Here is a 23,474-nt window from a genome sequence, read left to right on the forward strand (position 1 = left end):
GAAGCTGGACCTCAGGGAGAGAGGGTTCTGGGTCAGATCCTGGGGCCTGGCTCGGAAATCAGTGTGTGTGAGTCCAGGCAGCAGGAACCCAGCTTCTAGAAGGACAGGGCAGCTCCCAAGCTCCCCTGGTTTCACCCCGAGTCTCACAGCCTCCCCCACCAAGTCTGGGCCTATAAACACCTGAGGGAGGCCCCGACTTCTGCCGCCCACTCGACGGCCGCCCTGTGCCAGGGTGATGTCAGCGCACAGGCCCAGCCCTGGCCCAGTTGGGTCGCAGCCTCTCACGCGCCGGCAAGCAACCCTGTACGCAGTCATGCTGAGTCAGCGCGAGCCGCAGGCCGCCCGAGTCCCGCTTGCCGCCCGGAGGGAGGCGGCGGGCCAAGCGCGTGCGCGTCAGGGACCTCCAACTTCCAGGACCTGGGAGGGTCTGCGGGTGCAGCGGGGGCTGGGGCTGCCCAGGCCGCAGCTTCTCTCTGGCTCTGCCCGGGCCAGCTGGGTGAGCAGGGCAGCTTTCCTGCTCTCTCGTGACCTCAGTTTCCTTCTCTGAGAGACACTAAGCTGCCTGGGAACAGACGGCATGACTCGCCCGCCACTACAACACAGCGCCCACAGGGTCTTGGGTACGTCATTGGTGCTCCACCCACACCCACATCACTCAGCCGGATCGGCTGAGCGAATGGAGGGGCGGGGCTGCCTTTGCTGGCCGGGCCGCCGCACCGGGTGGGCATTCACATGGCCCGTGTAAACCCCTCACCCAGCACCAGCACGTAGACCGACGTGGCAACAAGCCCTTTGCTTCTGGGCCCCCCCACAGCGTGCCTAACCAGACCCACCACGGCCCGAGCTCAGCCCCAGGAGGAGAGCCCGTGGCTGGCACACAGTCAGAAAGTACGATCGCCCACCTCACCCCGGTCCACCGCCAGGGTGGGCGGGGGGGGGCCGCAGGAGCTGGGAAAATCCGAAGGCAGTCCATTCAGTTCAAAGGGCGCTTCTTAGCCAAGAATGGACGGATGAGGGAGGCTCCCCCTCACCTAGTCCCCTTCCCTCCGCTGGACGCGGTTCCTTCCCAGTGTCTTCAGCTCTGGACGGTCCCTGTGGGTGGAGCCTGGAGCAGCAACAGCTCGGGCCTCTTTCCTGGGAGGTCAGCGCGATGCCTTCAAGGCCCGTTCCGGGTCCCCTTGTTCCCGCGCTGGTCTAGCCTTCTCACGGTCACGGGCTGGCCGTGGAATTACGTGTGAGAGCCCCGCCCAAAGGCCCGCCCGTGTGAACGCCCCGGTGAGCCCAGACCCCAGCGCTGACGCTCAGCCCCACTCCCCACCCCCCACCCCCGCGGGAGCTCCAGGAATGGCCTTGAAGTTGACGCGGTTACATTCCGTTGCCCCCCCCCCGCCCCCCGCCCAGATTCCCTGGGCCCAGAAAGGGGGTTTCAAAAGTGAGGTACGTGCAGTTGGTGGCTCATTAAAGAAATCACAACTCGTCCATAAAGTGAATGCTAGGCAGCTGGTGAATTAAAAGCGTGTGTTAAAGATAATGCGTGCGAAAATGCGGGGACCGTGGGAACCGCAATGTAAAAGTAGGGCACTCGACGGCGTATCAGCTACGGTAGCACTTCTATAAATTTGTGTATTATATACTAAAAAACCTCTATGAAAAATAAGCAAAACGTATATCGAAACGTGTATTACTGCACTCCCAAAACAGCATGGTGCCTGGAACAAAAGAGGTATCTAGCAAATATCTAGTGAACAGAGAATGAATAAGTAAGTAGCATCATCCATTTTAACCGGTGGGGTTACAAACGATGCTTCTTTGCTTCCTGTACTCTTCCAGGCACAGATGATCTGATTATTAGTTTAAAAGGGGGTTATTTTTAAAACGACCATAAGTAATATAATGACAGGCTTTAAAACTCTGCTTAAGAGTGTTTATTAACTCTACCCTGGCCGGACCATCGGGTGGAAATATGCTTTCAGAGGGGCCCAAAGAGCTTGTAAAAATGGGCTTCACTCAGTGTGAGAACCTAACTCCTGTTTGACTCCAAAGGATCGATTGACTAAGAGTTCCAGAATCTTCACTGTACATGTGTGCGTAGCCAGCCAACACCACACTCACCTGGGGAGAAGAGAAAGATCGTGGACAAGGCCCCAGGGCCCCCAGGGCTCACTGTTTACGTGGGGAACAAGGACGAACACTCAAGGGACAGAACCCAGCGAAGGTGGGCACCCAGAGGTGGGGGGCGGACTGTGATGGGGACAGTGATGAAGAGCAAGGAGAAGCGTTGAGAACAGGGGTAGTCAGGAAGACTCCCTGGAGGAAGGGGTATGACCTGGGCTAGAGCAGGAAGAAAGGTGAAATTTACGGAAACAGAGCTAGAACATTTCCGCAGGGGGCACAGGCCCGCGCGCACAGTGGGCCCTCAGTTCCAGTGTGAGGAAGCAAGGGGGCGGGCCGTGCCTGGCTGGGGTCTCCACTGCTTTTGGAATCTCTGGCGGCTTTGAGGGCTCTTCCTTACCTTTGATGCTCTGTGATCCCACTCCCTGGGTCACCCAGATGGGAATTCACTTTATTTAGCGCGTCCGGGACTCCACACGCTTTCCCAGCTCAGAGCGCATGGCTCTCCGACTGTGAAAGCGTCTCCGTCGTTAATGCTCGTACGCCGCCTCCCCTCCCCCCTCTCCTTCGGGGTAGCCTCTGAAACGTGTGTCTGGTGTTCTTGCTTTGTTCTCCAGATGTCTTTTGACTAATTTCCCACGTTTTCCATCTCTTTGCTGGCTGGTGCTGCATTCGGGGTCATGCTCCCAGACACACCTTCCCAATCACCGAATCCGGAGTTGTGTCTAGCCACGAGTGTTTCTAAATGCGATGCTTTTTATTTCCACCATTTCTACTTAGTCCTTCTTTGCGTTTCCTTCCGAATAAACTCATTTCCTCGGCATGACAAAGCGATGAGCTGGGAGGCCACGGGAACCTTCAGTGAACACGGCTCGGTGGGAGAAGCGCGTCCGATGAGGCCGCACGCCGTGCGTGCGTGCGTGCGGCTCCCGCCCGGTGACACTCTGGAGAAGGCAGGCCCGTGGAGACCCAAAGGTCAGCGATTTCCAGGGACTGGGGGCGGGGCTGAGCGGGAGAAGCACAGACAGTTTTCAGGGCAGTGAAAACACCCTTCGTATGCCACCCTAAGGGGCATGTCGTTGTACGTGTGTCCAAACACACAGCACCGAGGGAGCCCTCCTGGGAACGAGGGACGTGGGCGATGGGGGTGGCCGGGGAAGGCCCCTCAGTTATAACAACTGCTCCGCTGTGGTGGGGAGGCTGGGGACAGGGGAGGCTGGGCACGTGCGGGGGCAGGGAGTACCGTATTTTGCTGTGTATAATGCTCACTTTTGCCCAAATTTTTGAGGGACAAGTGAGGATGCACAGCATGCACGGGTGTAATGATTACACGCCATGGGCAGAATAAATCCCGCGTGGGATGTGCACAGAACCAGGGGTGCACGTCAGACGCAGCAACACGTGGTGCACGGGGAGTCCCTGTCCCTTCCCCTGCGTTTGGCCGTGAGCCTGAGACTGCTCTAAAAAATTAAAGTCTTAAAAATGTTAAAAATGATTCTCTATTTTCATTTTACAGATTTTACTCACTCATCTCTTCAAGCACCTTAAACATACTTATTGTTTTAGTCTTTTCATATCATTCTATTGTTTCTCTTTCCTCGTCTGTGAACTCCCTGTTTGTGGGAGGCTTTGTTCGTATTGGACTTCCTCAAGTGCGTCATAGCGTATTATAATACTGTTTTTCAATGTTTTTATTTTTGTGTTTATTTTATTGTTGTTCAATTGCACTTGTCCCCATTTTCTCCCACTACTCTGCCCTGCCCTGCCCACCCCCGACCTCCCACATGCAGTTCCTCCCCCTCCCCACTGTCTTTGTCCGCGGGTCCTTTACACCTTAATGATTCACATTCTCTTATATTCTTCATATTGGTCTTCCTCGAGTGTTTTATAGTTGCCGTGTGCGAGCTCACCCTCCAGGGGAACCGTCTCTCGGGTATGGCGGTGGGGGTGCTCCCCTGGGGGTCCCACCCGTGCCCCAGATCATGGACCCTCCCCAGAGCTGTCTCGCCCTGAGTCTCCTGGACTCACACTTCCTCAGCGGTCTCTCTCGGTTTCTGTCTTACAGTTTCTGTACTTTGTGAGTGGTGAAAGTGTAAGCCCCACGTGCAAGCCCGGTTTGTTCTCCGTTTTCTTGTAGGTGATTCGATTTCTGCTCGTGGCCCAGGGCGTTCTTTAACTCATGAGCTGTAACTTCTCTCCCAATTCCTGCTGCATTCAAGCCCAAAGGCTGTGATTCCCCCTCTCCCATAACTGCCAGCTTATGGACACGCCCGGCCATGTGTGTGAGAGTCCCGAAAGCACCCGCTCACCAGGGTAGATAGTTAATTACCTGAGAACTGCCTGTCCATTTATGGCACCTAGAGACTTCACCTTCTTGCCCTGGAAATCAAATATGGAGTCACATGACACACATATGGTATGCATATATGCGATAGATCCATACTTATATTCAGCATTTCTGTGTGCTCAGGACATTTCTTGTGACTTTGGGCAAGCCATTGACCCTCTGCTCGCCTGGCTTCCGCATTGGAAGACTGCAGGGGAGACTGAGCAAGTCAGTTCCCGCGAAGTGCGTAGGGCAGAGCCGGACCCCAGGGTGGGCGCCGACGGATGTTGTGGCCATGATTCCCGCTTCTGCTCCGTGCTTCTTCCTGACCACGCCCAGTCCCGTGCCTCTACGTATTTCAAATGTGTTTTTAGAATAACAACACAATTTTAAAACATTTCAAACATTTAGATTTCTCTCCTCTCCCTGGTCCCAACAGCAAACTTTACACAGGAAGTTAGGAGATAATCTTTCAAAAAAAATTCTCTTATGATGAATTAAACTTACGACACCTGAATGTTCAATTCTCATCAACGCACAATTGTAATCATCTCCTTAAAATAATGGGCGTATCGTTATTAAGTCCACTAATGATCTGTCAAAAGTTATCACCCAGCAAACTTCTCAAAAGCTTCTGGTCAAGAGCATCTCAGGTCTTGAGAAGGGTTTCTCCCGTCTTAGCCACTTAAGCTGCCACCACCAAGTGCCACAGACTGGGGGACTTCTAAACAACAGAAATTAGTTTCTCACAGTTCGGGAGACTGGGAAGTCCAAGATCAAGGCACAGGCAGACTCTGTTTGTGGGGACAGCCCACTCCCTGGGTCAGAGCCGGCCTTCCTCCCTCCAGCGGAAGGGGCAAGGGAGCTCCCCAGGCTCTCCCTTAGAGGGGCACTAACCGCCCCTCCAGGAGGGCTCCCTCCTCAGGCGCCCCTGAGCACCTGCCACAGGCCCCGCCTCCTAACGCCGTCACCTTGGGAGTTCGGTTTCAACATATCGATTTTGAGGGGACACGAACATTCAGCCCTTGGCCGTCAGGATCACCCCAGAATATTCCTATAGCGGAACGATAGATGGTCAGGCACAAGAGTAGAGTACTTAAGGGGTGCTGCGTTGGAAAACTGCCAAGGCAATGGAGACAGAGGAGAACCTATACGTTGTGGTCCGGCCTAAATAAAGCACAGATGTGAGTGTGTGCGTGCGTGTGCGTGTGTGAGAGAGAGATTATGTAGCGAGAACATTTCTAGGATGCTCACGAAACTGTGAACATGGGTTATGTAAAATGTTCTCGAGAAGGAACTGACAAGCTCAGGGCTGTGCCAGCACAGTCGCGTGGCGGACGGCGTGGGACGGCGTGGGACGGGGTGGGACGGGGTGGGAGGACTGGGAGCAGCCGGCAGAGAGAGAACCCAGGGGGCCGGGACAGAACATTGCAGCGGCCTGGGTCAGGGCTGACTGGGCCGGCTCGGGAGCTGAGAGGGCGTGGAGGAGGCAGGACGAAACGAGATTCACGTTAGCGGTGGCCCCAGTGGTGCCCCCAGGGCCGAGCACACTACCCACACCTGCCAGGCGCCCCACCGAGGTGTGAAATGGATGGTCTCCCATGTGAAGACATACAGTTCCAGCTCCCAGAGGCATCCGTCCGTGCACCTCAGGAGGCAAACCCCGCAGGCCCTGTCACCCTCTTCCCAGAGCTCACTCACCCGGCCCTGGACCTCAGCGGGGTCAGGAGGTGGGGTCAGGAGGTGGGGTCCGCAGGCAGGCGAGGCCGGGGAGCGGGGAACCACAGGCGCAGCTCAGAGCTGGGCCCCCGTGCGCACGCGGCAGGAGAGGGGTCTCCAGAAAGCTGTGGGGCCCTGCTCCCCTCAGGAGCTAAGGGAAGGCAGGAAAATCACTGGTGAGAAAGGAGGAGAGTCAGCCAAGAGAACCAGATGTGACCTAACATGCACGCATGCGCACGCGCGCACACACACACACACACACACACACACATGTGCATGCCCACACCAGCTACCCTCACTCGTTGCACTTAGGAGGTGCTTAAAATAGGTCGTTTTTTTTTTTAAACTGAGCAAGACAAAGAAAGAAGAGTGAGTAGGAAGGGAAGGAATCTCAAGGGTGTGGCCTAGGAGGGCCAGTCGCCAGAGGACTGATGCTCCTGGAGCACAGAGCATCCGCTGGGCACCGCCCCCCAAACCCCTGTGTGTGCAGGCTCAGCTGGGAGCCTCCGGGGGGGGGGGTACAGCGAGGGGGGAGTGAATAACTGCATCACCCTGGTATCTTCTGAGCCTAACACGGGGTCTGGCTTAGAGTTTCCTGTTCAAATGTCTGTTAACAGGGGTGGATGGATGGATGGAAGGATGGGTGGGTGGAGTGATGGATGGATAGGTAGGTAGGTGGGTGGGTACTTGGGTGGATGGAAAGATGGGTGGGCCACAGATGGATGGATGGATGGATTGAAGGATGGATGGATGGAAGGATAGATGGATGGGAGGGTAGGTAGGTGGGTGGGTAGGTGAGTGGATGGAAAGATGGGTGGGCCACAGATGGATGGATGGATGGATGGAAGGAAGGATGGATGGAAGGATAGATGGATGGGAGGGTAGGTAGGTGGGTGGGTAGGTGGATGGATGGGTGGATGGATGGATGGATGGATGGAAGGATGGATGGATGGATGGAAGGATGGATAGATGGAAAGATAGGTAGGTGGGTAGGTGGGTGGGTGGGTGAGTGAATGGATGGAGGGTAGATGGATGGGTAAGAGACTACTTCTGTCTGGCTTTCAGAGGCAAAACTGAAACCACTGTTGTATGGCAGTTGGGTGGCTGTGACGGACAGCTTTCAAAGACGGCCCTCGGCAACCCTCCCTCCTGGTAGTTGCACCTTTGTGTGATCCCCTACCTCTGCGTGTTGGCTGTACCTGCGGACTTCCTCCTCACGAGCAGAATGCAGCAAAGTGATAGGATGTTACAAAAGACGGTGATGCCCACCTTCCCGGACTCTGTCTCTGCGGCACACGTTGGTGACGGGCTGCCTCTGTGGTGGCCTCAGGCCGGCGAGCAGCCGGGGCCCTCAGTCTAACAGCTCACACAGAGCGGAGTGTCGCCAACGACCCCGTGCATGTGGAAGGAGGTCCTTCCCCTGAGGAGCTTTGAGACGCAACCCAGGCCCCGGGCACGTTCGCCGCGGCCTGTGAGGGACCCCGGGCAGGGCCCCATCTGAGCGGGGCCGGCCTCCTGGTCCCAGGGACTGTGGGAAACAAACGTGTGTTGTTTGAAGTCCCTGAGTTTTGTGTTGCTTTGCTGCCCTCAATCCGTAGCTAATACAGTGGCTGGTTTGCGTTTAACATAAAAACGGACACTCCGGCGATGAAACGGGGCAAATGACGGCAGTGGTTAAGAGCCCAGATCTTGGAACCAGCGGCCTGAGATTGCATCCTGGGTCCCCGGCTTCCTAGCTGTGTGGCTTCGGCAAGTCGGCCAACCTCTGAGCCCTGTCTCTGCATCTCCACGGGGAGCATAATTCTCTGCTCCTGGAAGCCACACAAGGGTTACACGAAGTGACCATGTGAAATACTGAGCCCAGGACCTGTCATTGAATAGAAGGCAGCCATTAGAAAATAACAACAACAACAATAATAAATAATAATAATGGAGCAGGTTCCCTCCCAAAGCAGCAAGTGCCCCATTTCCGGAAGTGATCAAGCTGAGCCACGTGCAGGAAGTGAACGGACCCCTGGAAGACCCCGAGCCCTTCCCCAAGCCTCAGATTCAAGAGCTGTATCGCCCCGGCCAAGGCCAAGGGCGGGGGATTAGGGGTGTGAGGGACCATCAGGGCCGCCATGCACCAGGGACCAGTTCCAGGTGTTGCCAGCCCTCAGCGTGGGTGGCACCTTCCCTCCCACGCAGCTGCTGGGTCAGGTATGTGGCTGCCACCCTCTCTGGACCCATGGGGCCCAGGAAGGTAAACACCCAGCCAGGAAGTGATTGTCACGGGCATGAGGCCAGCCCGAGGCTGAGGCAGGTCTGAAGGTCAGGAATGCCTCCCAGGGATCCCTTTTTCAGCAAGGACAAAACGTGTGCCTGTGGGCTGCCGGAGGCCGTGCGGACCTTGCTGGGGCCAGGCCAACCTGCTCTGAGGCCTCTGAGGACAGAGGACAGGAGAGGGAGAGCCACCCAGGAGGCTGGAGTCCAGGAGCTCCTCGCTTGCAGGTGAGCAAAGAGTGTTGGTATTTTTTTATTCAGTGAGATGAAGCAAGAGATGGCATGGAGGTTGCAGCCGGGGCAGGATGGGAAGGAGCCCAGGCAGGTGTGTGAAGGTCAGGAGACCACCGCCGACCTGCCCTGGGAGAGGCGGCTCCAAAGAGCAGCCCAGAATTTGCTCCCCAAAGGCAGGCCAGTCTCGGCTCCGGCACCACGCTTCCGGCCAGGACTCAGGCTGACTGGTTTTGAACTGGGCTGACGTTTCCTTCTGGGCGCCTCTCCTGGGGTGGCTACGGGGCCAGGTGGGATAATAAGCAGGACTGGTGCCCTGGCTGGTGTGCACAGGTTCAATTCCCAGTCAGGGCACATGCCTGGGTTGCGGGCCAGGTCCCCAGTAGGGGGCGCATGAGAGGCAACCACACATTGATGTGTCTCTCCCTCTTTCTCCTTCCCTTCTCCTTTGTCTAAAAATAAATAAGTAAAATCTTAAAAACACAGGACTGGCAAAAAGAATTTGTCCAGAAGGTCCAGAGGGGTGGGGCCCTCTCTCCTCTTGAGGAGGGACCTTGAGCAGCAAGGGGCAATGTAGAGGGGAGGCCCTGCAGGGGACTGTGCACAGGGTATATGTGGGGCCCCTTATTCAAAAGTCATTACAAATTTCGAGAATGCAGAACTGGAAAATTATTCAGAATGGCGGCAGCGGCACCTTAAACCAAGGGTGTGGCCCTTCTAGGAGCACAAGCCACAGCCCAGCTCCAGCCCTGATAACAGACGCTCTGTAAGCAGACTGTGGGGTGTCAGGCACACCGTGATTACTCTGAGCCCGAGGCTCCAATCTCAGGGGCAGGGAGGGCACCTGGGGGAAGGGAAGCCAGGGCAGCGAAGGAACAGTCCCCTGCAGGGCCTCCCCTCTACATTGCCCCCTGCTGCTCAAGGTCCCTCCTCAAGGGGACAGAGGGCCCCACCCCTCTGGACCTTCTGGACTGGCGCACCTGGCTGGCATCAGGCCAAAGCAAGGTGTGACTCAGCTGTCTGTGGACACCTCTGACTTGGATGGGGTGGGGGTGGGTTCTCATTTGTCGTGGTTTGAAGTTTGGGGTGCTCACGGTCACTGGCTGAACAGAACTGGATGCACGGCTCCATTCCCCGGCCAGCTGTGCGGCGTCCTGACAGTGACGACACGTTCCTGGCCTTTGGGAAAATGCTGGTGCTACTGCAGGAAGACCGTCGGTGTGGACCCGCCGATCACGCCCTGTCACACCTCTGTCCTCCCCTCCGCGTGTCCCTCTCCACTTCTCCGCCCAGAGTTTCCCTTTCCTTTTCACGGCGGCCGCACCTCCTGCCACCCTTGGCACCGTTTAGACTGAGCAGCAGACACCCAGGTCCCTGGGGGTGTCTAAACCCAGGTGGACGGGACACCAGTCCAGTCCATGACAGCCAACAATAACCGCTTGACCCCTTCCCGGAGTCCAAACTGTCTTGAAAACCTCACCCTTGAAGGGGGTCCCCACAGGAGAGGCAGGGGGACCCCAGGGGCCAGAGATGGAGGGGAACCACTGTTTGCCTGTGGAGGACCCCTCTGGCCCAGGCCGGGTAGCCTAGGACACCTGCCCCGGGGACAGACCAGCCCGGAGACTCGGGGGAGGAGACCAAATCTGCCGTCCGCCTGCTGGCTCCACCGGGCCCTGGAGCCACTGAGTGTCTCAACAGCCGGTGAGCCACTCACTGAGCCCGCCAGCCCCAGATCAGACACCCCATCTCCCAGGAGGGGTCTTTCCCCTCTTCGTGAGCCCAGTGCCTCCCCCCAAAAGGGTCAGCTCTGATCTTCTGAGGTTACCCCCAGCACCGCCCTAAAATGGTAAAAATTCCTTCATTGAATCATTGCTGAGCACCTTGGCAGGCCAGGCTTTGAAGGGGCGCTAGGGGCACAGAGGGGACAGCCAGAAGCCAGAGGCCAGGCTACAGGCGGTTCCGCTGCCAGGGGGCCCAGAACACCCTCCTCGTCCAAAAACAAGTGTGGGGCCCTAGGACTGAGAGGCCTTTTGCCGGGTGAGCCAGGGGGTACAGAGCCAGGGGGTCCCTCTCTGAGCCTAAGGGTCACCTCTATTCGGCTTAGGCATCGAAGGAATTTTCTTTCTGGTCTCCTTTCCCTGGCCCCGCCCAGGGGGCGGAGCTCCGCCTCTGGGCCTATAGGACGTGCCCGGAGGAGGAGCCTGTTGGCCGCACTCTTCGCCTCGGTTGACAGTGGTCCTGGATGCCCGGCTCCGATTCTTAAATGCTGAGGGAAAGACTTCTTTCTTATGGAGTACTTTTTTGGGGATTATCTTTGAATTGGAAAGTGACGTTAAGGTTCTTGGTAGCTCAGCGGGTTAGAGCGCCAGCCTGATAGGCCAAGGTCGTGGGTTCGATCTCCAGTCAGGGCACATCAAGAACCAACCCATGAATGTATAAATGAGTGGATACATGTATAAAAGAACAAAACCGATGTTTCTCTCCCCCTCCTTCTTTCTTAAATCAATTAAAATTTTTTTATTTTTTTAAAATTATTTATTTATTTTTAGAGAGGGAAGGGAGGGAGAGAGAGAGAGAGAGAGAGAGAGAGAGAGAGAGACATCAATGTGCGGTTGCTGGGGGCTGTGGCCTGCAACCCAGGCATGTGCCCTGACTGGGAATCGAACCTGTGATGCTTTGGTTCGCAGCCCGCGCTCCATCCACTGAGCTACGCCAGCCAGGGCAAAAAAAAAAAATTTTTTTAAAGGCATCTGGCACATAGACATTTTTTTTTTTTGGTGCCTGGGATATCAGAATGGTTATCTGGAACTTTCTTTGCACAGCTTTCTGGCCTTTTTGGAACCAGTTCAGAGTCAAGATCAGAGTCACTTGCGGTCGGCTAACTTGGGTTTCAAGGCGAGGTTAAGACATGGAGCGATTCTAGCTCGGGGTCAGAATGAAGCCGTCTTGGTGTGCAGTCGAGGATAAACAGACCCGCCGGGCTCTGTTTGGAGCAGTATGATTCCTGATCGCAGATTCGTTCACTGGAGAGATACCACGGAAATTGCCGGAATAAAGGGACGGGCACAGGCTCCGGTGGCTCCGGTGGCCCTCCTGTCGCTGCCCAGCCCCAGGCTGGGCCTCTGTCGACTCTTACTGCTCCCCAAACCTCTCCCACCTTCTCACGCTGTGTCCGCGGGAGAGGCTGCCGGCTGTAGGTCGGATGTCCGGAATGAAGGGCGGACAGCCATAGCTGGGCAAGCTCGCGCCCACCGCTCTGCCCACCAGGCTGCCGCTCCCACCTGCTGCTGCGTGGCCTTGGCCGAGGCAGTCGGCCTCTCTGAACCTCCAGGCCCCCCTCTGTAACAATGGGGGGGGGGATGGGACAGGACTGTGGCAATCATGCAGGACCGCGCTGAAATCCGACGAGGTGAAGGGTGGCAGGCCCTCGGCGCCCACCCCTGAAGCTCTCGTTATCGCGACAGTCCCGGGGAGAGGAACGGGACCCTCCTTTTCCACGGAGAAGTGGACGGTGAGACTGAACGGCACGTGTGCAGAGGGCTCTCAGATACACGGAGAACTGGGGTGCTTTGGAGAGCGCACCCCACCTGCCCCCAGCACCCTGAGGGGGCCCCCTGAGAGCGCCTCCTCCCGATGGGGCCCTCCGGCCCGCCGTCCGCAGGGGGGACTGCGCACCCCAGGGTTCCCTCGGGGTGCCGGCGCAGGGGCCCTGGAATCACGCCTGGCCTCCAGTGAGTAAGGGAAGGCGTGGCTTCCTGGCCAGCGTAGATGCTGCTTCCGATTTTCTCTGAACGCTGGTGTGGGAACAGTTCGAGGAGACCGGCGGTGGGCCGACCTCACAGGTCTCGGGCTCCGTCTGGGGAGGAGTGCTCTAGCTTCCCGCGGCTGCCGAGACGAAGGACCGGCCCCGAGAGGCTTAAAACCATGCCGACGATTGCCTTCCGGTTCCAGGAGGCACACGACGCCGTGGGTGTCTTGCTGGGCCACAGCCCACGTGTGGGCAGGACTGCGTTCCTGCCGGAGGCTCCGGGGAGAACGTCTCTCTGCTTTCTTCGGCTGCCAGGGGCCGGCACGGCCCACACTCCTAGCCTCGCGGCCTCCTCCTCTGTCTCCGAGGCCGGCAGCGTCGTAGCCAGATGCTGGCGAGAGAAAGGGGTCCGTGAATGAACGGAAGGCTCTGTGGACCTCAGGGCGTGGGCTGTGCGGGGAAGGGCTTCCAGGCCCCCGGGAACCAGCAGTGCCCCGGAAGGCAGAGCACGGAGGGGCAGAGGGCGAGGGGGCCTGGCAGCAGGCGGGGCCACGGGCAGGAGCCCCGGGGCTGGTCTAAGCTCAATGCCACGGCCAGAGCCCGGTCAGCAGGGGCTGAAGGAGAATTCCCAGGGGGGTGTGGGGTGGAAACTGCCGGAAGCAGAAAGGATCGGAAAGGGGCGGAGATCCAGGCCCTGGGGGGAGATTGCCCAGTGCCGCTGTGGCCTGCGGGGTGGGCAGCCCCCCTGAGGAAGCCCCCAGCTGCCTCCTGGATACTTTCCTCCACGGGGGCAGCCTCAAACAGCTGCTATAGCCATCCCTGAATGTGCCCTGCAGACCCCCTGCAAGGCTGGGGTTGTTTATCATCGAAAGCACATGGATCCACGAACACGAGTGTCAGAGAGGTGGCAGGAACACGCATGAGGCAGACACCTCGGAGAGCAGGGGCCTTCGTCCTCTGGGGGCTGGATGACGGCGAACACGCTCCCCTCCCCCCGCCCCGCACTCGGGTCCTGGAGATTTTGAGACTGGCCGAGGCTCAGTTTCAGGAGGCTGAGTGGCCCCATGGGCCGTCAAAACCCCTGCTGGGCTGCGACAAGGCGTCCCTGCCGCACCCCCCCCCCGCCCGGCCCAAGGGAGCCCTGGCTCGCAGGGCAGGAAGGCGGCCTCCGTTGGGAAGACAGCAGAGCCCTGCTGGCCGGCTCGTCCAGAAGGTGACTTCAAGGTCGACTGTGGACTTGCCGCGTATGCCCCTCTCCCCGCGGCCGTGTGCCGCCGTGCCGTTAGTGCTTCCCACAGATGGGCTTCCGTTCAGGTCCCTATTTTCATCCCGGGCGTTGATGTCTGTGAAACTGCAGGCTGGATGCACTCAGGGGTTTTTCTAACACACACAATATTAATTTTTCTGACGTCTGAGGCGCCTCTGAAACCCAGCTCCCAGCCACGGGCTGCTCACGCCCCACGCAGCTGGCAGGGGGCGGGGGGCTCTCGGGATTCGTCCAGATCCCGTGGATGCTCGAAGAACCCTCAGCCCCTCCACGTCTCCGCCGCTACGGCTTGTTTCCGGACAAGCGCCGTGTCTCCCTCTGGCACTACTCGCTCACCTGAACCGGGCGGAAGTCCCGGCCTTCCTGTCCCCGGGCGCCCACGGTTGTCACCTCCCACCTCTCGCCAGCATTCCCTTCTCTTTGGGGGTTCCTACGCCCCCCCCTCGGCCCACTGCCCGGGCCCAGGCACGCTCCCCGGGTCTCAATCCCGATGGCCTGCCATATGCCTCAGTTTACCGCCTGCTCAGTGAGCCGAGGTAGACCTTCCTCAGGGCCTGAGTCACCGCCCTCCCACCTGCAGGGAGGTCCCGGGGTCACACCAGCAGTGTGCGGAGGCACCTGGGATGTTTCCAGAGCTGCACAGATAGCAGATGTTTCCAGAAGGAAAAGAGAAGCCAGAGGAATGTCTGGGGCGATGGGGAATGTCAGGAAATTCCCTTTTGCCTGCCCTCTGGGGGCTGAGCAAGGGGGCCGCGTCTGTCTCGTGACCGGGGCCTAGCACAGGGCAGACACAGCGGCGCTCAGCGTGTGACTGGGCACAAGAACCAAGGACACGAGGACGTGGCGGACCAAGCCAGCTCAGTACTAGGCGTACCACAAAGACCACTGGGAAGTAACATGCGATCCTTTCAAGCTGGATAAGGAAAAAGTTTAGGAGATGTTACTGGAGAAAATGCAAGGAACCGAAGGGCACCACGAACACCTCAGCCTGCTGGGGGCAACACCCAGGGGTGGGGAATGGAGGCACCCACATCTCTCTCGTCCTCGCATTCTCTGCTCCCGCCACCCCCACGCACAGCTGGCCCCGCTGCACGGACGCCCGGCCCGTCCGGGGCCGTTCAACCCCTCCCCCGGCCCGTGGCCGTCCAGCCTGGAGCCCCCGGCCCCTGGCCCGGTCTCTGGTGCAGCCCTCTCCCGAGAGATGGAATCTGATGGGGTCAGCCCGCCGCTGGGCTGGGTCCTCCTGGGTCACAGGTCCACTCTGTCCTCGTCAGCTACGACCAAGGGCCTCGTCTTCTGCAGCCGACAGCGGAGCAGACCCCCAGGAAGGTTCTGGAGCAGGAGGAGGGGGGGCTGCCTGTGGGTGCAGCTCTGGTTGCGCACCGCCCAGGGTCCCCCCGAGACACCGGGGCGGGGTTCAGGGTTTCCCAACCGGAAAGGCCAGGACCCTTCATCCCTTTGCCAATGGTATGGCCTGAATGCTCATGGTCTCCCAAAATTCACATGTTAAAGCCCCCAACCCCCAGTGTAAAGCATTTGTGGATGGGGCCTTTGGAGGGCAATGAGGTAGATGAGGTCTTGAGGGTGGGGGTCCTTACAAAGGGGCCGGTGGCCGTAGAAGGAGAGGAAGACCATGCCCTCCCTCCCTCTCTTTTTCCTTCCCCTCCCCCGCCTCCCTCCCTCTCACGCACACACCCAGGAAAGGCCAGGTGAGGACATGCCCGGGAGGCAGCCATCCCTAGGCCGGGAAGAGGGCCATCACCAGAACCTGACCACACTTCGCCCTGACCTCCGACTTCCCGTCTCCAGAACGGCGAGAGAATGAATGTCTTGTTCCAGCCACCCGTCCACGGCGCTTTGCCCGGGCAGCCTGAGCTCAGACACCGCTGCAGGTGTGGCCACTGCCGCAGGGCTTGGGCCAGCCCTCTGCGGTGGAGGGTGAAGGGCGCGCCACCCCGCTCCTGGAGCCCAGCGCACACCCAGAGTCCGAGAGCGGTGTCCTGCCCCTAACGATCCCTGTCTGGCTGTGGAAATGGCATCGCCAGCTTCTGTGCAGTGTCTGGCCTGCGCCGTGACTGCCAGCCAGCCGGCCGGCAGCACCTCTGGCTGGGGCCAGCAGACCTCACCCGCGGGCGCGAGGGAGCTGGCCAAGGGCCGTGGCCGGCGGAGGCACGCCCTGAAGGAGCAGTCCTTGTCCCCAGCTCACTCCCTGCCACGGCTCCCAGCCTGGGTGACAGCCGGGACACACGAAAGAGGGTCAGCTTCCATTAATTAGGCGAAAGTTCTCTTATGCACGGGGAGGCAGAGCCGCAGCAAGCTCTGGCTTCACTCTGCAAAAGTAGGTTGAGCCCTCGCCTCCCCCACCCGGCCGAGAGTGGCTGAGATGTGACCAGGAGGCAGGGGACTCCCAGGGGTGCTGCCAGCCCGTCCCTGGAGGCAAGGCACAGATTCGCTTGCTGGGACAGAGCTGAGGCTCTGATGGACCGTCTGTCTGGGCTTTTCCAAACATCTACACCTACTTTGTATATGGGACGCCATAGGCATTTTACCATCTTGGATTCTTTTTTTTTTTAAAGATTTTATTTATTTATTTTTTAGAGAGGGAGGGGAGGGAGAAAGAGAGAGAGAGAGAGAAACATCAATGTGCGGTTGCTGGGGGCCGTGGCCTGCAACCCAGGCATGTGCCCTGACTGGGAATCGAACCTGCGACACTGGTTCCTAGCCTGCGCTCAATCCACTGAGCTAAGCCAGCCAGGGCCATCTTGGATTCTTGTTACACCAAAAAGTAAGAACCATTTAAACGAGCAGATCTCTCACTTAGTCGCAGAGCGAGACAAGGGTAGCCGGGAGTGCTGTTTACTGTGGGCTGATGGGGGCCAGGCACGCATGCACATTTAACCCTGGTTGTCACCTCAAAATGGGGTGACGGGGGTGTTGTGAAATTCCCTCCAGGCTGCTCCCTGGGCTCCTGCGCCACAGGCCACCTCTGTCTTGCGATGCTGTGCCCAGCACAGGGCGGACACAGCTGTGCTCAGCGTGTGAGGCATCATAACCCAGTGCAGCCCCAAGTGAGCTTGGTGGGTGCCACCACCCTACAGAGGGGGTGCTGAGGACTGAGGGTGTGTCAAGGACGGGGGGAGACCCACCCCCAGAGTCCTGCCAGGAGGTTCTGGGGGAGGGGCAGCTTGGCTTTCCCCCTCCCTCCGTGTTCCAGAGGTCCCGCAGTTTCAGCCTGACGTAGACCTCAGAGGAAGAGGGCTGGTGGGAAGCACTCACACTACCCCCCCCCAACTCCCTAAGAAGCCTGGGAGTGGCTGCCGTTCTCGCGTGACTAACCGCGGGTGGGACACAGCCACTCTGGGGAGGACACTTCTGCACCTGGCTTGAGCCCCTGACCCCAAACTACCCAGGGCCCCCCATAAGGGAGCCTCCACATAGCGTGGAGGGGGTTTTGCAGCCCAGGGTGAGTCCCCAGGGAGCTGACGGCTCAGCTCCCCCAGAGAGAGCAGGGCCAGTCGGACCTCGCCCTGGCTTGGTCCCCTGGGTGTGCTCTGAGCCTCCTGTCGCTCTTCGATAAGGGCTGCATGGCTTCCTGGACCACCTCCACCTCCCAGAGGAAAGGCAGGGCTCGGGGACCCACAAGACCCAGGTTCGAATTCTGCCCCAGCCACTTACCAGCTGCGTGATCTCTAGCAAGGGACTGCGTTTCTCTCAGCTTCTTCGTCTCTGAAACGTGACTAGTAACCGTCCCTTCCTTCCCTCCTCCCTGAGGGCTGTCTGAGGATCAGGCGATCTCAAGGACAAGCGCCTGAAAGGGAACCCCCGCTGACCGGCGGCCAGAACTGTGCCTGCAGCTCGGCGCCATTGCTCTCTGGCGGGGCGGCCTCCGTCCCTGCCTCTGGCCCGGGCCACTGCTGTCCTCCTCAGCACTTCGAGCTGACCCACCCTGCAGCCTGCATCCTAGCCTCTTCAGAAACCCCGAGGAGGGTGGCCGGGGGTGGCCAGGGGCCGCCGCCTGTCCTTTCAGGGCACCCTGACCCAACAACAGTGGCGGGTTGTGGACGGCCACACAGCGGTGCCAGGCAGGGGCTTGGACCGCCATCGGCAGCTCGGGGGGAGGGCAAGGCCTCCTGGAAAGAGCAGCCAGTGGCAGCCCCAGCAGCAGAGGAGGCCCAGGGCTGGGGGAGGGGCGGCTGGAGGAGGACGGAGGACACTGCGGAGCAAGGAGGGGACGGGGTGCACTAGCTGGGACACGGGAGGCCGTAGAGGGGCCGGGCGCTGGGAGCGTGCCCACACACACACCTGAAGCGTGGGCAGGTGGGCAACAGGCGTTGGAAAGAGGAGGAAAGAGACCCCCTTATCCAAGACCCGTCAGTGGGCTGGGGAATGGCCTGGTGTCCAGGGGTGAGTGTGCAGGGGCCGGGGAGGGAGAGCCAATTGGTCTCATGTGCGGCGGGACTCTAGGAACCAGTCGATATTCTGGAAATTTCCACCGTACCAGAGGCCTTCTCCAGAGGACAGGGGATCTGCCAGGTTCAAGAGGCAGTCAGCCTGGTGTGGCCCCCAGGCCTCCAGCAGCTGCCGCAGCTGAGAAACTTGTTAGAAATACAAATTCCCAGGCCCACCCCAGACCTCCTACGTCAGAAACTCTGAGGGTGGGGCCCAGCAATCTGTGTTTCAAACTCTCTAGGCGATCCTGAGGCTTGGTCCAGTATGAGAGCCACTGCTTCAGAACAATGAGAACAGATTCTGCAAGAGCATGGAACAGGGTGGAACAATGTGGGACAGCATGGAACAGTGTGGAACAACATGGAACAGCAAGGCACAATGTGGAATAGCATGGCACAATGTGGAACAGAACAGAACAATGTGGAACAGCATGGAACAATGTGGAACAGGATAGTACAATGTGGAACAGCATGGAACAATGTGGAACAGCATGGCACAATGTGGAACAGCACGGCACAATGTGGAACAGCATGGCACAATGTGGAACAGAACAGAACAATGTGGAACAGGGTGGCACAATGTGGAACAGCACAGGACAATGTGGAACAGCACAGGACAATGTGGAACAGCAAGGCACAATGTAGAACAGCATGGCACAATGTGGAACAGAATGGCACAATGTGGAATAGCATGGAACAATGGGAATAGCATGGAACACTGTGGAACAGCATGGTACAATGTGGAACAGCACAGAACAATGTGGAAAAGCATGGCACAATGTGGAACAGCATGGCACAGTGTGGAACAGAATGGCACAATGTGGAATAGCATGGAACAATGGGAATAGCATGGAACACTGTGGAACAGCATGGTACAATGTGGAACAGCACAGAACAATGTGGAAAAGCATGGCACAATGTGGAACAGCATGGCACAGTGTGGAACAGCATGGCACAGTGTGGAACAGCATGGAACAATGTGAAACACCACGGAACAATGTGAAACAGTGTGGAATAGCATGGATGGATCTTATAAGCCTGATGTCATAAAAAGAAGTCAGGCATGAGAACATGCTTAAAGATTCCATTTGCATCACGTATCAACACGGGCGAAACTAACCCCTGCTGTTAGGAGTCGCCCGTTCCCCTTGGGGCCGGGAAGGCGCACAGAGCCTTTCTGGAGTGCTGGTGACATTCTCCTTCTGGACCTGGGTGCTGAGACACCAGGTGTTGACCTTCAGCCCTTAAGAGATGGACACTTTCTGTATTCTATACACTTAAATTTAAACAAGAATTGGCCCTGGCTGGTGTAGTGGACTGAGCGTGGGCCTGTGAACCAAGGGGCTGCGGTTCGATTCCCAGTCAGGGCACATGCCGGGGTTGCAGGCCAGGTCCCCAGCAGGGGGCATGCGAGAGACAACCACACAGTGATGTTTCTCTCCTTCTCTCTCCTTCCCTTCCCCTCTCTCTAAAAATAAACAAAATAAACTCTTCTTTAAAAAGCATTGAATTACATGAAAGGGTAAACTAGAAGTGCCAGCTCCCTCTTCATTGTGTAGCCTAGTAATTGGCTGGAATCACTTGGGGATGACCTGGGAGGGGTGGGGCCTGTCCTCCTGTTCCAAGGAGTGAGAAGTTGGGCATCCTATTCCCCGTGGCCAAAACGTGTTCATGAACCCAACCTACACGAGGTCCTAGCAGACAACAGCTAATGGAAACCCGAGAGAGGAAGGGCGGCCGATCCTCCCGTCTGAAACGAGCACCGCCGTTCATGGTAATGGCGGCTGCGGCTCCCGCCTCTTCCCTGGTCTACAGACACTGTTTGCAGAGAACAAGCAGCCGCATTCAATTACCCCGGGTGCGCATTTCACAGCGAGTTTATCTTGGAGGGGACATCAGGAAGTCATGTTGCACAAGGTGACACTCTGTGAATGTTTTACTCCGGCGGTGGTGCGCGGCGGGGGGGAGGTGAAGGTCGAAAGAAGAATCTCGCCTCCCCTGCCAAGGAATTTTCCAGGCCAGACATCTCAGGGCCTCGACAGCCTGGAACTGAGCTCTGTGGCTCTGGCCCTTATCAGCCGGGTGGCGAGACTGGCGTCCAAACAATGTTCTTTATGAGATCATCCTGGTCCTCCTGGGGGACCCCCATTGTCCCTGAAGATGTCCACCCTCCCCAAGCCCCCAGTGTGCTCCGAGAGGGAGGTTCCCAGGCAACACAGGTGAGCCACACCTGTAGGCTCACAGAGGAGCTGGGTCTCGGGGTTGTCCTCCCAGACGTCCGTCAAACCCTCCACGCAGAGGAAGGCGGGGAGGGCTCGTCCCCTCTGAGGTCTCCCCCATCCGGCAAAAGCCTGCACAGTGTCACCTGCAGAAGGACCCTGCTGCATTGTGGGAACGAACCATCGGCCTCCACCGGAAGGCGGAGAGGAAGAGTCTCGGACACCCGTGTGCGTGCGTGTGCGTGAGCCCTGGGAGCTCGGGAGGAAGACCGCCCCACTGGAGCAAAGAGACGGGTCTGCGCCTCACCTGGGACGCTCTCTAAAGTGCACTATTCTGGGGACCCGCTTCAGCCTCCCTCAGTCCAAACTCCAGGCCCCGGGGCCCAGAAATCCATCACTTCGATAAGCTCTGACTTTCAAGTTTGAAAACCGCCACACGGCACTTCCGTAAAACCCCTCGAGACAAATCCCTTAGCTGACCTTGGCACTGACTGCCAACACACTTCCTCCTGAGCGACCGGCGATTTTTATCTCCGAGTGCAGGGGCACAGGTCGCTGACATGTGGCCGTCCTCACGGTGGCTGTTAGGACACGTAGGGGTATTTCAGGCCCATCCGTAGCAGGAGTCCTTGTAATAGGAATTTTTATATTTATCCCCCATTGAGTTTTATGCCTCCACCTTTTATTCTTCTTTCTTTTGTCCGCTTTTTCAGTTTGTGCTGTGATGAGTAAGGGAGCTGTAAGTGTAAATACGCATGATACTTACAAGTGGAAGTACCATCACTCACATAATAACGCACCAACAGCCACCACGTATGAGTGCCAGCGCTGTGCGTCCTTCAGGTAGTCCCGGGACTTAGGTAATGCCACCCGCCCAGCACGACAGCGGAGGGACTGGGGGGCCCGACAGGAAGCTACGCGTCCCTCTCACGCAGCCTGTGAGGAGGGGGGTTAGCACCCACGCTTGCTTGGCTCCACCCTCACCCCCTGCCCTTGGCTCTAAACACTCTTCCCCCTCCCCCGTGTCCTCAGGCAAGATTTGGGAACGGTTTCATTCCTTTTCAAAATGTTCTATTTTTCAACCCCCGACAGAGGTGGAGGGGCTGGTCCCCACAGTGCCTTGGCCCAGTCTCGACCTCGTGGATGTCTTGTCAGCCTCTTTATCCTCCAAGGAACTTGAATGGCTGTCTCTTTCTTACAACCAGAAATGAGCCCGATTTAAATGCACGGGAAAAGAGAGAAGGCAAACATAATTAAATAATCATAAAATAACTGAAACATATATGGCGTGTTACAGGATATCATAAAAATGTTAAAAGTGAACCTATATACCCCACTTTATTGAAGTAGAACATTCCCAAAACACAGTTTTATGGGAGAAAAAAGTAACAAAACCATATAAAATTTTTTTTAGAATGCTCTATCATTTGAAGAAAATATTTAATGCTTTAATTCCATTGGACTTTATTGAGGGAATTTATTTTAAGGATCTAAACTGATGCTTTCCCCAAACTGCTAACCAATATCCCAAAGTTTTATTGCTGCCCCTCCTTTTTCTTAATAACAATTTTATTGAGCTATAATTCACATGCCACACAATTTGCCCTCCTAGGCACACAGTGCAGTGGTTTGTCGTGTGTTCCCAGAATGGCTGACCAACAGCACCATGAGTTTTAGCACAGTTTCGACGTCGGACCCAAAGGGAATCTCGTCCGCGTTAGCAGACAGTCCCCGCCCACGCCCCACAACCCTTCCGGCCCGAGGCGGCCGCTAATCTACTACCTGCCTCCGTGGAGGTGCCTGCTCTGGGTGGCTTGTGTCAGAGAAGTCACACAGCACATGGTTTTTCCACTTAGCGAAGTGCTTTCGAGGTTCATTCGTGTGGTAGCGTGGATCGGTGCCTCATTTCTTTCTGTGACAATAACATTCCATTGCACGACACACCCCATGCTACTTATTCATTCCTCGGTAACTAGACATTTGGGTTGCTTACACTTTTTCGTCTGTTGTGAGTAATGCCGCTATGAATATTCACGTTCAGCTTCTCACGTGGGCGCACGTTTTCATTTCTCCTGGGGATGTACTCAGGCATGGATTTGCTGGGTCGTGTGGTCACTCTGTAGGTAGCCCTTTGGCGGAACTGCCATTCCCAAAGCAGCTGCTCCGTTTTCCATCCCCACCAGCAGTGCAGGGTTCCGATTTCTCCACAGCCTCACCAACGCGTGTTATGGTCTGTCTTTTTGATGACGGTCCTTCTAGTGCGTGTGAAGTCGTATCTCACCGTGGTTTTGATTTGCATTTCCCTGATGACCGCGGATGTCGAGCATGTTTCCACCTATTTCTTGGCCATTTGTGTATTCCCTCTGGGGACATGGGTGTTTGGATCCTTTGCCCATATTTTAGTTAGGCTATTTATTTTTTTTTAAGATTTTACTTATTTATTTTTAGAGAGGGAAGGGAGGAAGATAGAGAGAGAGAGAGAAACATCAATGTGCGGTTGCTGGGGGTTATGGCCTGCAACCCAGGCATGTGCCCTGACTGGGAATCGAACCTGCGACAATTTGGTTCGCAGCCCGCGCTCAGTCCACTGAGCTATGCCAGCCAGGGTGGCTATTTATTTTTTTTAATTGAGTTGTCAGGGTTCTTTCTATAGTCTAGATATAAATTCTTTATCAGACATATGATCTGAAGAAAATTTGTCCTAGTCTGTAAGTTGTCTTTTCACTTTCTCGATGGTGTTCTTGGAAGCACAGCTTTCAAAAATGCTGATGATATCCGGCTGTTTTTTCTTTTGTTGCTTGTGCTTTTGCTGGCACAGCCAAGAAACCATTGCCTAGTCCAATGTCAAGAAGGTTCATGTTTTCTGGTAACAGTTTTTATAGTTCTAGCTCTTACACTTAGGTTTTTTTAACCACTTTGAATTAATTTTTGTATATAATGTAAGGGAGGGATTCAAATGTCCTCTGCGTGCTCACTATGTTTTCCCAGTGCCATCGGTTTACTCAACTGTTCCTTTCTCATCCAATGGTCTTGGCACCCTTGACAAGAATCCCTTGATTGCATATATATGGATTTGTTACTGGATTCTTAATTCTGTTCTATTGACCTATGTTTACCTTGTGTCAGTACTACACTGTTTTGG

At 56.9% G+C, this 23,474-nt stretch overlaps 1 protein-coding gene and 1 long non-coding RNA gene across 4 annotated transcripts in view; one reads left to right on the forward strand and one right to left on the reverse strand.

Annotated features, from left to right (window-relative positions):
- Nucleotides 1-1,816: 1,816 nt before the first annotated feature.
- LOC123823203 lies at nt 1,817-9,885 on the reverse strand. Of its 2 annotated transcripts, none has more exons than XR_006786490.1 (4): nt 9,745-9,885; nt 7,338-8,024; nt 6,140-6,308; nt 1,817-3,117 (listed from the first exon to the last, which is right to left on the reverse strand). It is a non-coding gene; the product is annotated as an uncharacterized LOC123823203 (long non-coding RNA). The 2 variants fall into 2 exon arrangements; XR_006786491.1 differs by lacking the exon at nt 1,817-3,117 and adding an exon at nt 4,087-4,491.
- The window catches only part of NGEF (neuronal guanine nucleotide exchange factor), an 85,658-nt gene continuing 70,630 nt past the window's right edge, over nt 8,447-23,474 (forward strand). The window contains exon 1 of one of the 2 annotated variants that reach the window (XM_045845665.1): nt 8,447-8,647. The gene's annotated coding sequence lies outside the window, so the exon portion shown is untranslated. The remainder of the gene's footprint in view (nt 8,648-23,474) is intronic. The other variant, XM_045845667.1, reaches the window with a different exon arrangement.

This window comes from Phyllostomus hastatus, unplaced genomic scaffold (genome assembly GCF_019186645.2).
Source record: "Phyllostomus hastatus isolate PE091 unplaced genomic scaffold, TTU_PhHast_1.1 phas_contig_477, whole genome shotgun sequence".
Lineage (NCBI taxonomy): Eukaryota > Metazoa > Chordata > Mammalia > Chiroptera > Phyllostomidae > Phyllostomus > Phyllostomus hastatus.